General features: G+C 44.4%; 2 protein-coding genes across 17 annotated transcripts in view; one reads left to right on the forward strand and one right to left on the reverse strand.

Moving 5' to 3' along the window:
• The window catches only part of MTFR1 (mitochondrial fission regulator 1), a 141,744-nt gene extending 137,852 nt beyond the window's left edge, over nucleotides 1–3,892 (reverse strand). For 2 of the 10 annotated variants that reach the window (XM_055286219.2, XM_063643264.1), the window contains exon 1: nucleotides 2,952–3,134. The gene's annotated coding sequence lies outside the window, so the exon portion shown is untranslated. Of the gene's footprint in view, nucleotides 1–2,951; nucleotides 3,144–3,759 lie in introns of those variants that run through there. The other 8 variants (XM_055286224.2, XM_055286223.2, XM_063643265.1 and 5 more) reach the window with 7 other exon arrangements.
• A 3,165-nt stretch (nucleotides 3,893–7,057) lies between these two features.
• The window catches only part of ARMC1 (armadillo repeat containing 1), a 38,885-nt gene continuing 30,850 nt past the window's right edge, over nucleotides 7,058–15,092 (forward strand). For 2 of the 7 annotated variants that reach the window (XM_063643267.1, XM_063643266.1), the window contains exon 1: nucleotides 13,896–14,290. The gene's annotated coding sequence lies outside the window, so the exon portion shown is untranslated. Of the gene's footprint in view, nucleotides 7,185–13,889; nucleotides 14,291–14,313; nucleotides 14,635–15,092 lie in introns of those variants that run through there. The other 5 variants (XM_055286227.2, XM_055286230.2, XM_055286229.2 and 2 more) reach the window with 4 other exon arrangements.

Consider the following 15,092-nt stretch of genomic DNA (forward strand, 5'->3'; position numbering starts at 1 on the left):
AATGTCCAACAGTAATCAAATAAATGTTAACTAAAACTGTTATCACCTTTTCCCCATCAATGGTGGTTATCTTTAAAGGGTAGGATTATAGTGTCTTTTTTTTTGTTGCTTATCTCAATTGTGTAATTTCTATCAACAGTATCTAATAAATATATAAAAGAATAGTTCAGTAGCTGGGCAGTGATTACCACTTCAAAGAACAGTGATACAGTAAAAACTCATCACCAACTCATCACCAGGATGGCCCAAGAAAACAAAGCCGTGGAAAATGAAGTGTATCATCACTTCAAAACCTACTACAGGCTGGGCATGGTGGCTCACACCTATAATCCCAGCACTTTGGGAGGCTGAGGCAGTTGGATCAACTAAAGTCAAGAGTTCAAGACCAGCCTGGCCAACATGGTGAAACTCTGTCTCTACTAAAAATACGAATTAGCTGGGCGTGGTGGCCTACGCCTATAATCCCAGCTACTCGGGAGGCTGAGGCAGGAGAATCGCTTGAACCCGGGAGGGAGAGGTTGCAGTGAGCCGAGATCACGCCACTGCACTGCAGCCTGGGCAACAAGAGTGAAACTCCATCTCAAAAAAACCAGAAACAAAAACAAAAAAATCCTACTATATACCATACTCTTTTCTCTGTTTCAGGCTGTATTCTCTGTCTGGTCCTTTCCTCATATCCATAAATTTGCCAGTTCTCCACGTCTATTTCCTTTATATTTATCAGGTCAATCCACTGCTAATCCTTTCACATGACTGGTAAAGCCACCTTTGACAGTACCAGCTATCTTCCTGTATCTATATTCCTGTAAGATGACTTTGATCATGTCACTTCTTTGCTCATTAAGTTTAAACTCTTTAAGTGGCACTCAAGTTCCTTCACAAAGGATTCTGACCTGACTTCTGGACTTCTGAATTACTCCTATCCAGCAGGATTCTTAAACTCCAAGCTAATAGGCCTTCTCTACTGTCCTTTGAAAAAGTAGAGGAGGCCCAGCTGTTTCTATCTCATTCCTTATTCATCTAACACTATTTGGATTAAGATGCTGTCTTAGTAGTTTAAGATTGGGAGGATGAAGGATATAGATGAAATATTTAGTATTAATATCCAATATATGCTCTGTGCTAAAGGAGTGGTAGAGATTATTCATTGATGTATATTTTCCATTTCCCTTTTACTGGTCACATGTTAAAGAATAAAATGTTTATTTTACTTTTATTTTTTAAATACAGTGTCACATTATATTGTCCAGTCTGACCAATATTGTTTGTATTTGTGTAAATTTTCAGGCTTTTTTTTTCCATTACTGATTTGTGGCTTAACACAAATAATTTTCCACAGCAGTTCCATTTATTCCACAACTCTTAGGACATTCAGTTACAGTTAAAAGAGCAAGAACTTTGCAATGACAAAGGCCAAGATTAGCATTCTGAATTCTACCCCCCACCTCCATCCTTTCAGCAGTGTGACTTTAGGTAAATTGTGACCTCTCCAAATTTCTTTCCCCTACCGCTAACATGGGGATAATAATACCTACTTCATAGGGTTATTGTAAAAATTAAATGAGTAGGTGGAAACAACTTCACAGTCCTTCATACATACTAAGAACTCGACAAATAGAAATTATCAGTACAATTATTACTATTCAAAAGCAAGAGCGCTACTGTCTAGATTATCTGGTAACTCTGATTTTGAAAACCTGAGCACAAGATAATGAAACTTCCCTGTAGCAGTTACCTAAATTCTGGTAGAACAAACTAAATGACCATTGTCTACACTTTAATATGTCCCTTATTTTACTTGACCCCTCTAGAAAGCAAATTACTATACGTATGATTATTCATCATGACATAGAAATATGTAAAATAATTGAAATGATATAATGTCTGGGATTTGCTCCAAAATAACCCAGGATAGCCGGGTGCGGTGACTCCCGCCTGTAATCCTAACACTTTGGGAGGCCAAGGAGGGAGGATTGCTTAAGCCCAGGAGTTCAAAGATAGCCTGAGCAACATAAGGAGACCCCATCTCTACAAAGGAGGAAAAAAAAAAAAAAAAAAGTTAGCCAGGCGTGATTACGCCTGCCTGTAGTCCCAGCTAGTGGGGAGGCTGGGGCCCAGGAGGTGGAGACTGCAGTGGGTCGAGATCCCGCCACTGAACTCCAGCCTGGGTGACAGAGACCCTGTCTCAAAAACGCAAAATAACCCGGATTAGGGGAGCAAGACTGCCCACGTATTGATAATTACTGAAACCGGGTAATGAGTACAGTGAATTCCTTATATCCTTCGTTCAATTTCTCCACAGTTTGAAGATTTCCATAATAAAATGCTGCTGTTGTTAATGCCCAAAGGCCGGCTTTGGGGCTTCCTGCAAACCCTGGTCATGGTCAGAAGATACACTGGGAAGTTCTAGGAGGCGAAAAGCGAAACAGCAACCACGCGAAGCTGGTTAAACCTCCCGGCGGACCAGCGAGCGCACTGCTCCTCCCGGACGCCGGCTGCAGGTGCACCCGCGCAGTCCGGCTTCCGAGCCCGGGAAGGGCGCAGCACCCAAGGGAGCCGCCGCGAAGGGCGGTCTCCCCAGGACCGCCGCCTGGCGGCCGGCGCGGGAACCGGGGGTCCGAAAGATGGACCCGAAGGTCGGGGGAGGGGGCAGGAGGTGTAGGGGTAGATTGGCGAGTGGGCGAGTCTCAGTCTTCAGGGCAAGTCAGCCGACTTCCCTCTGCTCCTCCGGAGCCCTGGACCCACGCGCCCTCAGCCGAGGCAGTCTCTGCCTCCCGGCCGCGGGGCAAACACTCAACCGGCCCAGGATCCCGCCGGCCTCCCTGCGTTCCCGAACCGAGCTCCTTCAGCTCCTGTCCTGACTGTTTCCAGGGCACCCCATCGCCGTCAGGCCTGGAGCCGACTTTATCACCCCCTAGCCAACCGCTTTTCCGAGTTCCCACCCTACTCACCTCGGCCGCGCGGCAGCCAGCACCCTCTCCGGCTCCTCAGGCTTCCAGCTTGGCTGTCCCGTGGCGTTGCTGCCAATCAGCCGATCCCCGCCCCAAGCCTGAGCCAGGCTGATCAATCAGCTGTTTCCTCAGGCTCGGAGGCGGGCAGAAGAAGCTCGGCGGAGGGCGCGGCAACCGCTCATCCGGCCGGCTGCGGAGCGTCACAGTCGGTGTGCGCACGCGCGGGGCTCTGCGAGGGGCGTGTGCTTTTGTGCGGACCTTGCTTTGTGCCTTCACTGTCCTGCCCTGAGAAGTGCTTTTGTCAGCTTCATGCTTTAGGAGTTTAGGGACACCCACACTCTGAATGTAGCCGCAGGTGTGTATTACCTTGAAAGGGGCTGCGAGTCGTAAGCTTTTGTTAACCTAACATGTGGAGCCCATTTCACCCCACGCTGTAGGGACCTGTGTCCACCCAGCATATCTAATGCCTATGCGGACCTCACATCCGAGATGTTTCTCTTTAGGCAGAGCAGGAGTGCGGGGATTACAAAGTGCCTCATGGATAAGTATTTTACTTTACCGTGTTCAGTTCCAGCGTCTGTTCAGTCCGATTCATTTGGGATACGTGCTTTCTAAAGATTTGAATACTCTAGGACACTCTGGATTTCAAATACTTGTCGTGAAAATATGGTTATTACATTTATAGCTAACTTATGCAGTATAGTAATGTGCGTAGGCGTGATGAAAGATTCCTATGTAGGGTAGGAAACCTGTCCGTATTTTTGTATGGCTTTTGAAGAGGCTGTTGCTGATTGGCTGTCTCTCTTACCCTCCCATTGCAATTGATCCCGGAGGTCGCTGGGCTGTCACTGGATCTCTGATGTTCTTGCCCCGGGTGGCACAAGTCTCTTCCTAGTGAGGGCTTTCCTCCTTCACCCAGAGCGTTAACTCATTTACTCAACAAGGGCTTGTTGGCGGACCACTATGACAGCAGAAAGGTTGTTAAAAGCCTTGAGCCACGCCCTAAGTGAGCCTACAGGATAACGAGGAGATAACACAAACTAAATAAAAACACAAACTTAACATATGTGATCAAATATTATAATGGAATCGAGGTAGGAGCCTGGGAGCCTCCATAATGTCTCAGGGAATACATCCTGAGAAGTGAGTGCTAGTCTGAGGCTGAATGAAAGAGCAGGAGTTTTGGAGCTGAAAGGGTGGGAGCAACGGACGGTGGCGTTCTGTCAAAGGGCACTAATTTCTTCCTCTGAGATCTTTCTGGAGGGTATTTACTGCTAAGCTAATGAAGCTTGTGTTTCAGGCACGCTGACTTTCGCCAGCCCTTTCCAAAGTCCATAGAGGAACTTTAGTATTGAGTTTATGTGATCATATGTTGTTTCCTACTATTTATTAAAAGGAAAATGTCTTAAATCACCCCTCAAAGAGGCATGGGTTAAGACCTGTCTTTTTTTTTTTTTTTTTTTTTTCCTTTCCAACTTCCCTTCCTTCATACTTCCTTTCATGCTAGATACGCTGGAGTGGCCTTGGACATTTTGGGGATCTGGGTGGGGGAAAGAGAGTTGAATTGAACCTGGGCTACTTCGTGATAAATTACTGCTGTCTCTCCTGGTGCTAGATTGGCTTCGAGCAAGACATGCTCTGCCATCTCACTCAGTGCTATGATACAGGGATGTGTCCCTTGGCACCTGGCCGGCCCTAGAAGTATGTGGTTAGTGGAGGAGAAAGAAAGTTTGAGGCCAGGCGCAGTGGTGCATGCCTGTAATCCCAGCAATTTGGGAGGCTGAGGCAGGTGGATCACTTGAGGTCAGAAGTTTGAAACCAGCCTAGCTAACATGGTGAAGCCCTGTCTCCACCAAAAATACAAAAAAGCTGAGTGTGGTGGCACGTGTTTGTAACCCCAGCTACTCAGGAGGCTGAGGCAGGAGGATTGCATGAACCTGGGAGGCAGAGGCTGCAGTCAGCGGTGATCTCGCCACTGCACTCCAGCCTGGGCGACCAAGTGAGACTCTGTCTCAAAAAAAAAAAAAAAAAAAAAAGAAAGAAAGAGCTGGACGCGGTGGCTCACGCCTATAATTCCAGCACTTTGAGAGGCCGAAACGAGCGGATTATTTGAGGTCAGAAGTTCGAGACCAGCCTGACCAATATGGTGAAACCCTGTCTCTGCTAAAAATACAAAAAAAAAAAAAAAAAAAAAATTACCCAGGCGTCGTGGCAGGTGCCTGTTCCCAGCTACTCGGGAGGCTGAAGCAGGAGAATCGCTTGAACCCAGGAGGCGGAGGCTTCAGTGAGCTGAGATCATGCCACTGCACTCTACACTCCAGCCTGGGTGACACAGCGAGACTCTGCCTCAAAAAAAAAAAAAAAAAAAAAAAAAAAGAGAGAGAGAGTTTGAAATGCACTAAGCCAGAAGCTAATCTAGGGGAAATCTTCTGATCATCACGCTTCTAAAATTGTAAGCAAGATGCTTTGCTTTTCGTTTTTAATTAACTATTTTAGAATTATTTTAGATTTACAGAAAAGTTAGAGTACATAAACTTCCTGTCTACTCCTCACCCAGTTTCCCTAATGTTAACATCTTACATTACCATGATATACTCACAAAACTAAAGAGCCAGCCAGGCATGGTGGCTCATGCCTGTAATCCTAACACTTTGGGAGGCCAAACTGGGAGGATCATTTGAGCTCAAGAGTTCAAGACCAGCCTGAGCAACAAAGCGAGACCCCCATCTCTGTTTTTTAAATAAATAAATAAAAAGAAAAAACAAAAAAACTAAAGAGCCAATATTGGTACATTACTATTTACTAAACTCCAGATCTCATTTGGGTTTTAGTAAGGTTATTTTTCTGTTTCAGGATCTAATCTAAGATGCCACATTGCATTTAGTCATCAAGCCTCCTTAGTCTCCTCTGATCTGTGACCGTTTTGCAGTCTTTTCTTGTTTTCTATGACCTTGATATGACCATGACAGTTTTGAAGTCTGGTCAGGTATTTTGTAGAATGTCCCTCGATTTGTGTTTGTCTGATGTTTTTCTCATGATTAGACTGTGGTTATAGGGTTTGGGGAAAACATCTATGATGAGATGAACTTCTCATCACATTATGTCAGAGGATACATGATATCACCCCACCTTATTACTGGTGAGGGTCATACATGGCAGTATTTGCTAGTTGTATTTTCCCACTTTCCATATTCCTTTCTTCGAAAACAAGTCACTAAATACTGCTCACACTCAAGTGGAATAGGGGATTAAGCTTCAACTTCTGGAGTTGGACAATCTATAAACCTTATTTGGAATCCTGTAAGGAAGATTTGTCTTTCCTCATTTATTGATTTATATTCAATCATTTATTTATATAGACATATAGATTCTTGTATATTTATTTTATACTTTGTTTCGTAAGTATACTATGATTTTTACTGTTACTCAAATTGTTTCAGCTTTGGCCATTGGGAGTTATTTTAACTAGGTTCATGTGTTCCTTTTTTGATTATCTCCTTTTTTCTGGAACTATAAGATGCTCTGTGCTTATCTTGTATTTTTCCTTACCCAGCCCTAAAATCAGCCATTTCTCCAAGGAGTCCTGGAATGGTATTTAGAAACCAAGATTTAGGTACTGGATGATCTCATTGCTACTGGGATACCACTTAATTTATTATTTTATTTTATTTTTTATGGAGATGGTCTTGCTGTGTTGCTTAGGCTGTCCTCAAACTCCTGGGCTTAACTGATCCTTCTGCCTTGGCCTCCCAAAATGCTGGGATTACAGGCATGAGCCACCATGCCAGGCCCAGCATATTGTTGAATTTAGCTTCTCTTACAAGATAGAGCTAGGAAATATATTACCACCTTGTTTTTTAATTCTTTGTTTTTATCTCTATGATAGTCAGCCTCTAAGGTGACCCCCAATGATCCTTGCCTCCTGGTATTCATGCCCCTTGTATAATCCCCTCTCCTTGAGCATCGACTTGCTTCTAATGAATAGAATACAGCGAGAATGAAAGGATGTCATTTCTAGGTTAGGTTACAAAAAGATTTTGGCTTTCATCCTGTTTGCACCTTCTAGCTCTCCTTCACATGCTCTGTGGAAAGACAATGTCATATGTGAGCTGCCCTAAGGAGAAGCCCATGTGGCGAGAAACTGAGGGAAGCCTCTGACCAACACTCAGCAAGGAACTGAGGCTCTCCTTCCATCAGCTATGAGAAACTGAGTCCTACTAACGGCCACGTGAGGTGAGCTTGGAAAAATAGCCTCTCTCACTCAACCCTTGAGATGACTGAAGCCCCAGCTGACCTCCTGATAGCAGCCTTTTGAGAGATCTGAGCCAGAGGCACCCAGCTAAGCTGCACATGGATGCCTGATGCACAGAAACTATAAGCTAGTAAATTATTATTGTGTTAAGTTGACAACTTTTGTAGAAATGTATTAGGAAACGATATACAGGACAGGCACGGTGGCTCGCACCTGTAATCCCAGAACTTTGGGAGGCCAAGGCGGGAGAATCGCTTGAGCCCAGGAGTACAAGACCATCCTGGGCAACATGGTGAAACCTCATCTCTAGAAAAAAATATACGTAAGGGCTGGGTGTGGTGGCTCACACCTGTAATCCCAGCATTTGGGGAGGCCAAGGCAGGTAGATCACTTGAGGTCAAGAATTCGAGACCAGCCTGGTCAACATAGTGAAACCCTGTCTCTACTAAAAATACAAAAAATTAGCCAGGCATGGTGGCAGGCACCTGTAATCCCAGCTACTCGGGAGGCCGAGGCAGGAGAATCACTTAAACCCAGGAGGCGGAGGTTGCAGTGAGCCGAGATTGCGCCATTGCACTCCAGCCCGGGCGACAGTGAAAGACACTGTCTCAAAAAAAAAAAAAAAAAAAAAAGAAAAGAAAAAAAGAAAAAATATACATAAGGTAGCCAGGTGTGGTGGTGTGCATCTGTAGTCACAGCTACTCAGGAGGCTGAAGTGGGAGGATCACCTGAGCCTGGGGAGGTTGAGGCTGCCGTGAGCCCTGATCTCAACATTGCACTCCATCCTGGGTGACAGAATGAGACTCTGTCTCAAAAATTAAATTAAGTTAAATTAAATAAATAAAATTAAATACAAAGGACACATTAGATAATTAATACAATTTATGTTTCCTCCACAAGATCAGTGGCTCTCAAATTTCACATTGGAGCTGTTTAAAAGTATGTATGCCCAGGCCTCTACATCTGCAGGTCTATTCAGCAGAACTATGATTGTTCTGCATAGCTAGCTTTGGAAACAAATGTGGAAGATTATAGGGCAATCCATTTGGGGATGTGAGAAGAAAATAGAATACTTTTCTTTTTAGTGTATTTGATCCTAGAGTTCTTGACCCAAATTAACGGCTCAGTTTTCTTGGCAGAATCTGGAATAACTGAAACTTCGTCTGCCATTTGTAGTTTTTATTGAATAGAAGAGAAAGAAACGGAGCTCTCTTACTCACTGTATGGCCTTGAAAAAGTCCCTTATCTTTTTTGGGCCTCCGAATTCTGAGTAGGAAATTAAAGGATTATAAATGCCATTATTTAGGCAAATAGATTTATTCATTGTTAGATGTATTAGGCAAAAGAAAGGTGACCAAGGCTGATTGTGAGCTTCCTTCATCATAGAGATTTAACAAAATATCAGATTCCCATTAATATTGGTAGACAATGAAGCTGTATACTGTAGTAGAAAGAATATGGGCTTCAGAGGCAGACAGACCCTTGATGGAAATATGCCTCTGCCAATGACCAGCAGTGTGGTCTTGAGCAAGACAGTCAGCCTTCCAGGGTCTCAATTTCTTGGCTTTCACAGTGGCAGTAGTAGACGGCTCAAAGAGTAGCCTTGAGGACCTATTACGTAACATTTGTCAAATGCTCAAGGGAGTGCCTGGTTTAGCTCAAGGGCCCAACAAATAATAACCATGTAGGATATATAGTCAGCTTGGGTGGTTGTGATCCAATGGTTAGTAAAGTAGGAACAGACCAATGTCTATGTCAGCCTGTTTCTCATATAAGGCTTAATGACAGCCCCATTTGTTGAGACAGGTTGAATAATCTGCAAAGCTTACAAAGAATCTTTCCTGGAAGTTGAGACCCTTTTCCTCTAGTTCTGTTTTTTTTTTTTTTTTTTTTTTCCCAGCTCTAATTGCCCCCTGGAGAAAATGTAACACACTGAAATAAGCTTCAGGAGGTTCTGCATTAGAATATAGGAATGGATGGTAAAAGATCATTGGGTAGGATGGTGAAGTGCCCTTGTGAAGGGTGCTTTGAGAGACAGTGAGGCTAGATGTGTCTGGGAGAGGTTGGGCTACAGGAGAGCTGGTCAAGACCAGTTAGTGGGCCAACTTCATCTCACCTGAGGCAAGAGTCAGTGATGCATGCAGTGCCCATTGGCTTCAAAGCTCCTTTAATTACTAATAAAAGCACATATTGGGCTGGGCGAGGTGGTTCACGCCTGTAAAATCCCAGCACTTTGGGAGGCCGAGGCAGGCAGATCACCTGAGGTCAGTAGTTTGAGACCAGCTCGGCCAATATGGTGAAACCCCAACCCTATTAAAAATATAAAAAGTAGGCCGGGCGCGGTGGCTCACGCCTATAATCCCAGCACTTTGGGAGGCCGAGACGGGTGGATCACCTGAGGTCGGGAGTTCGAGACCAGCCTAACCAACATGGAGAAACCCCGTCTCTACTAGAAATACAAAAAATTAACCAGGCGTGGTGGTGCATGCCTGTAATCCGAGCTACTTGGGAGGATGAGGCAGGAGAATCACTTGAACCCGGCAGACAGAGGTTGTGGTGAGCCAAGATTGTGCCATTGCACTCCAGCCTGGGCAACAAGAGCGAAACTCCGTCTCAAAAAAAAAAAAAAAAAAAAAAAAAAAAATATATATAAAGTAGCCAGGTGTGGTGGTGCATGCCATAATCCCAGCTACTTGGGACGCTGAGGCAGGAAGATCACTTGAATCCAGAATGCAGAGGTTGCAGTAAGCCGGGATCACACCACTGCACTCCAGCGCACTCCAGCCTGGGTGACAGAGTGAGATTCCATCTCAAAGAAGAAAAAAAAGCACATATTGTTGGGAAAAGATAACATTTTAATCTGCATTTATTATCTAAATCTCAATTTGAATTGAGTGTTTTTACCATGGTGCCCAATGACAAATTGTTGAGCTATTTTGATTCGGTCATAGACTTTGGGGTATATTTGGTTGTTCTGAGCCTTGAAACAGTTTAATTCTTCTTAGATCAGTGCATAGTGACCAGAAAAAAAAAAATCTATATCCCAATAGGTTAAAAGATCACCACTTTCCAGAGATTGTGACATTCTTTTCTATAAACCAGCTCTTGGGATTGACCCTGACCTATAGAGCTGTTTTTCTGTTTTTTTCTTTTGAGACAGAGTCTCGCTCTGTCACCCAGGCTGGAGTGCGATGGTGTGATCTCTGCTCACTGCAACCTCTGCCTCCTGGGTTCAAGTGATTCTCCTGCCTCAGCCTCCTGAGTAGCTGGGACTGCAGGCATGCGCCACCACGCCCGGCTAATTTTTGTATTTTTGGCAGAGACGGGGTTTGGCCATTGTTGGCCAGGCTTGTCTGGAACTCTTGACCTCAAGTGATCCATCCACCTCGGCCTCCCAAAGTGCTGGGATTACAGGTGTGAGCCACCGCGCCTGGCCAGCTGCTTTTTAAAACACGTCAAATGTATCCATTTTTTTTTCTTGTTTAACTTTTGGGTTTCCAGTTTTGTTCAAGGTTTCTCTCTGCTTCTAGGTCATATATGTAGTCTTCAAGGTTTGAGTTTTTAACACACCTGGAATTTATTTTTTTGGTAAATGATGTAATATATGGATCCAATTTTATTTTCATCTGGATGGATAGTGAGAGCTTCAATTTATAAATATTTCTCTTTAAAAATTTCTACTTTGACATTTTCAAAACTACATATTAATTTGATAGTACAGGTATAGCATTTAGGAATAAATACATATAAATATGTCAGAGCTATGTACTCGAATACATATATATATAAAGCTGAAAGTGTTGCCTAATCAAAAGGTTTTGAAATCCACTGTTTCTTGAGCTCTTTAGACCATGAGCTCCTTGAGGGCAGGGATTGTGATTTTCCTTACCTTTGAATCCATAGTTAAGATTGTCTATGGCACATTGTATGCGTTCAAAAACCGGTTGTTAAATAATTAAATGAATGAAACTGCCAGTATCTGAATCATGTCTTAAGCAACACAGCTACTGAGAAACGACATTCAGTCTGTGGTGTGGGAAGACACCTGAGGCTAAGAACAAGCAATGACTCACAATGGGAGGTAGTATAACTTCACTGGTGTCAAGTTTAGACTTTTTTTTTTTTTTTTTTGAGACGGATCTCGCTCTGTCGCCCAGGCTGGAGTGCAGTGGTGCGATCTCGGTTTACTGCAAGCACCGCCTCCCATTCTCCTGCCTCAGCCTGCAGCTGAGACTACAGGCGCCTGCTACCACGACCGGCTAATTTTTTTTTTTTTGTATTTTTAGTAGAGATGGGGTTTCACCGTGTTAGCCAGGATGGTCTCGATCTCCTGACCTTGTGATCCGCCCGCCTCCGCCTCCCGAAGTGCTGGGATTACAGGCGTGAGCCACCACGCCCGGCCAAGTTTAGACATTTTAATACGGGAATACAAATTATTAAAATCTTTAAATACCTCCCTATGGCTTATAATCCATAGGTGCTTAGGAAACTGGTAATTATTTTTTTGTGAATACACCCCGTGCTTCTTAATAGCAGTCATCTATTCTGTAATGGCAGTGTGCAGGAAGAGTTACTTTTCTCAATACTTTAATGGCAGAAGCATGATTATATTTAATATTTATTTATTTATTTATTTTCAGACGGAGTCTCTCTCTGTCTCCCAGACTGGAGTGCAGTGGCACGACCTCAGCTTATAACCTCCGCCTCATGGGTTCAAGCAATTCCCCTGCCTCAGCCTCCGGAGTAGCTGGGATTACAGGCGCCCACCACCATGCCCGGCTAATTTTTTGTATTTTTAGTAGAGACGGCTGACCGGGCGCGGGGGCTCACGCCTTTAATCCCAGCACTTTGGGAGGCCGAGGCGGGCGGATCACCTGAGGTTGGGAGTTCGAGGCCAGCCTGACCAACATGGAGAAACTCCGTCTCTACTAAAAAGACAAAAATCAGCCGGGCGTGGTGGCGTATGCCTGTAATCCGGAAGGCGGAGGTTGCGGTGAGCCGAGATTGCGCCATTGTACTCCAGCCTGGGTAAGAAGATGGAAACTCTGTCTCAAAAAAAAAAAAAAAAAAAAAAAAAGTAGAGACGGGGTTTCACCATGTTGGCCAGGCTAGTCTCGAACTCCTGAACGCAGGTGATCCACCCACCTCGGCCTCCCAAAGTGCTGGGATTACAGACGTGAGCCCCCGCACCCGCCTTCCTAATATATTAACGTTAACAAAAATAGCAAGTTTAATTTCCTGGGTTTTTTTAGTTGTTTTTAATAACTATACCGAAGAGATTAACTCAACCAAACGGGTTATGTTTAACCTGGCTGTGCCCTTTGGACTTTTTTTTTTTTTTTTTTTGGGACAGTCTCGCTCTGTTGCCCAGGCTGGAGGGCAGTGGCGCGATCTCGGCTAACTGCAACCTCAGCCTCCCAGGTTCAGTCGATTCTCCTGCCTGAGCCTCCCGAGTAGCTGGGATTACAGGCGCCCGCAACGACGCCTGGTTAGTTTTTTTTGTTTTTTGTTTTTTAGTAGAGACAGAGTTTCACCATGTTGGCCAAGCTGGTGTCGAAATCCTGACCTTAAGTGATCCGCCCGCCTCGGCCTCCCAAAGTGCTGGGATTACACGCGTGAGCCACCGCACCCGGCCTATTTGTTTTCTTCTTAGCTTATTTTACTCCTCTTTTGAGTTCACTGGAAGCAAGAGGATAACCGAGAACAAGGGAACAGAAAGAAATTCAAGAAGTAGCTGCTTGGTTTTTAATTTCAAGAAGTATAGGAGATATTGGCATTGAATACAATCCGGGATATTTATTGTTATCCACACTCTTTTCCTATTAGAGGCCTCTCATATTCCTTCTGACTTTAATACAGGAGCTACGTGGCCGAATCAAACTGTTATAGAGCGAATCCAGAATCTGTTCATTGGGGTTATTGACTGCAATGGATACATTATTCTCAAAGATCTGCCTGCGGGTTAAGAGTAGGTTTATATTTAGAGAAATTAAAACAATAAAATAAAATCTATGCCTAAACAAAAACTTCAAGTGACTGCCATCCATAAAACAAGTACAGAAATCCTTACTTTGATAAACTACATAGAAGGTATTTTAAAATATGAATTTGAGAAGATTCTGATAATAAATTCCTTACAAGAAAAAAAAAAACTTCTTCCCCAAAATAAATTGCTACTTAAACGAAAACTGTACTTTGAGTCTTTCAAGCCGCTAGGGAGACAGCGGACACCAAGAAGAAACGAAAATCCAACGAACGCCTAATGTAGTGCTAAGGTCCACAGTAAAACACAAAACAAAAAAAATTCATGAATTAAGACTCACAGAAGCGAATAAAATATTTGGTATTGCCTTTATTAGAATTGCAAGAGTTGCTAAAGAAGAAATACTCAATTTGAATTACCGAATGCAAGACCAGTGAAGTCCTGCCCGCCCCGCAAGGCTGGGAATTGAAGTTGTGAAAGTGCGACAGTTTCCTAGCCGGAATCAAATTTCTTAGGTTACGGCTTGGTGGACGGCGAGTAGTTAGGGCCAATATAGTGTTCCTGGGTCTTCATTGGATCCGTCCCTTGACTCTTAGTGCATTTCCCTAAACCACCTATGAGCGCTTCACCCTAAAAAGACCTTCACTGATTGGATACTTTATCCCCGAGTTGGACTCATTATCAGCCAATAGGAGGGCAAAAGCGACAGAGGTGTCAGGTCACCTGGGAAGAGTCTGCAGGGCCTTTCCCCGCCAGCGCCTTTGCTCTTTGGCTCCCTGAGTTAGTTCGGTTGTTTGCGATCGCCGCGGCCGGGGCTGCGAACCGAAGGGCTCGCTCCGCGCCGCCTGGGTCTCTACCTCATCCGTAGGTGTGGCCCTGATGGTGCGGCAGGCTCTGGACTCCTAAAGCTCGGGAGCGGTATGTGGGGTCCACGGGCGGCAGACAAAGCAGTGGAGCCGGGAAGGCCGCGGGAAGCGGCCCCTGCGCCGAGGCAGCGAATCTGCCTGGGAGGGGCGCCCCGCCTGCTTCTTGTCAGATCCAGTAGTGCGTCCCAGTGAGGCGCTTTAGCACGCTCTACCCCCACGTGTCCCGTGAATCTGTTAGGTTTGCTCATTTCTTCTTTGTCCCCCCTCACATCTGACTTTTACTAACCCCAGCATTATTAATGAGTGTCATCTCATCTTTTCATCTCTCCAGGTTATTCTTTGGTAACTTTCTGTTAGGTTTGTGCACCTGCGTGTCTCCTAAGAGCGGAAAGACATAGTTGTGTTAGGCTTAATTCAAGAGAGACCCGTGTTCCCGTTTTTATATTTAAGACTGTGTTTTGGGAGGGCGGGGGTAGGTGTTCGTGCAGTTAGCAACTCTTTTCGTGATATTTAGTGCACTGAAGTGTCAGGGCGGTGCAGAAGGTACCTCCAACACCTGGCGGGACAGATGTCCCCACATGAGCAAGTCATATTCTGGTTTGGTAATTGCTGGTGTTTGATTTTACCATTTCGCCTTCTTACTTCAATCTGATAACCGCTGAGGATTGTTATGTGAGATAACTGAGGCTCTGAGAACTTAACTTCTCAAAGTTACAGTTAACTCTTCGAGTAAGGGGAAAGTCAGATTCAATCTCAATGCTTACGTTATTTTTATCAAAGCCCACTTAACTGAATAAGGATTTAGGTTAAACGTATTCCCTCTGCAGCTCTTAGCATGTGAGAATTAAATCTTTGAATTGAATGGTGAATCTTGACTGTACGAGAAGGAAAAATCTTGCAAGCATCTGCCTAATTACAGGTGTCTCACATGTATAATCTAACTGCTTGCTTCTCAGAGTGTGACAAGTAGCATAGGCCTCACCTGGAAGCTTGTTGGAAATGCGGAATCTCAGACTCCCCTTCCTACTGAATCAGTATTT

This window comes from Symphalangus syndactylus, chromosome 7 (genome assembly GCF_028878055.3).
Source record: "Symphalangus syndactylus isolate Jambi chromosome 7, NHGRI_mSymSyn1-v2.1_pri, whole genome shotgun sequence".
NCBI classification, from domain to species: Eukaryota; Metazoa; Chordata; class Mammalia; order Primates; family Hylobatidae; genus Symphalangus; species Symphalangus syndactylus.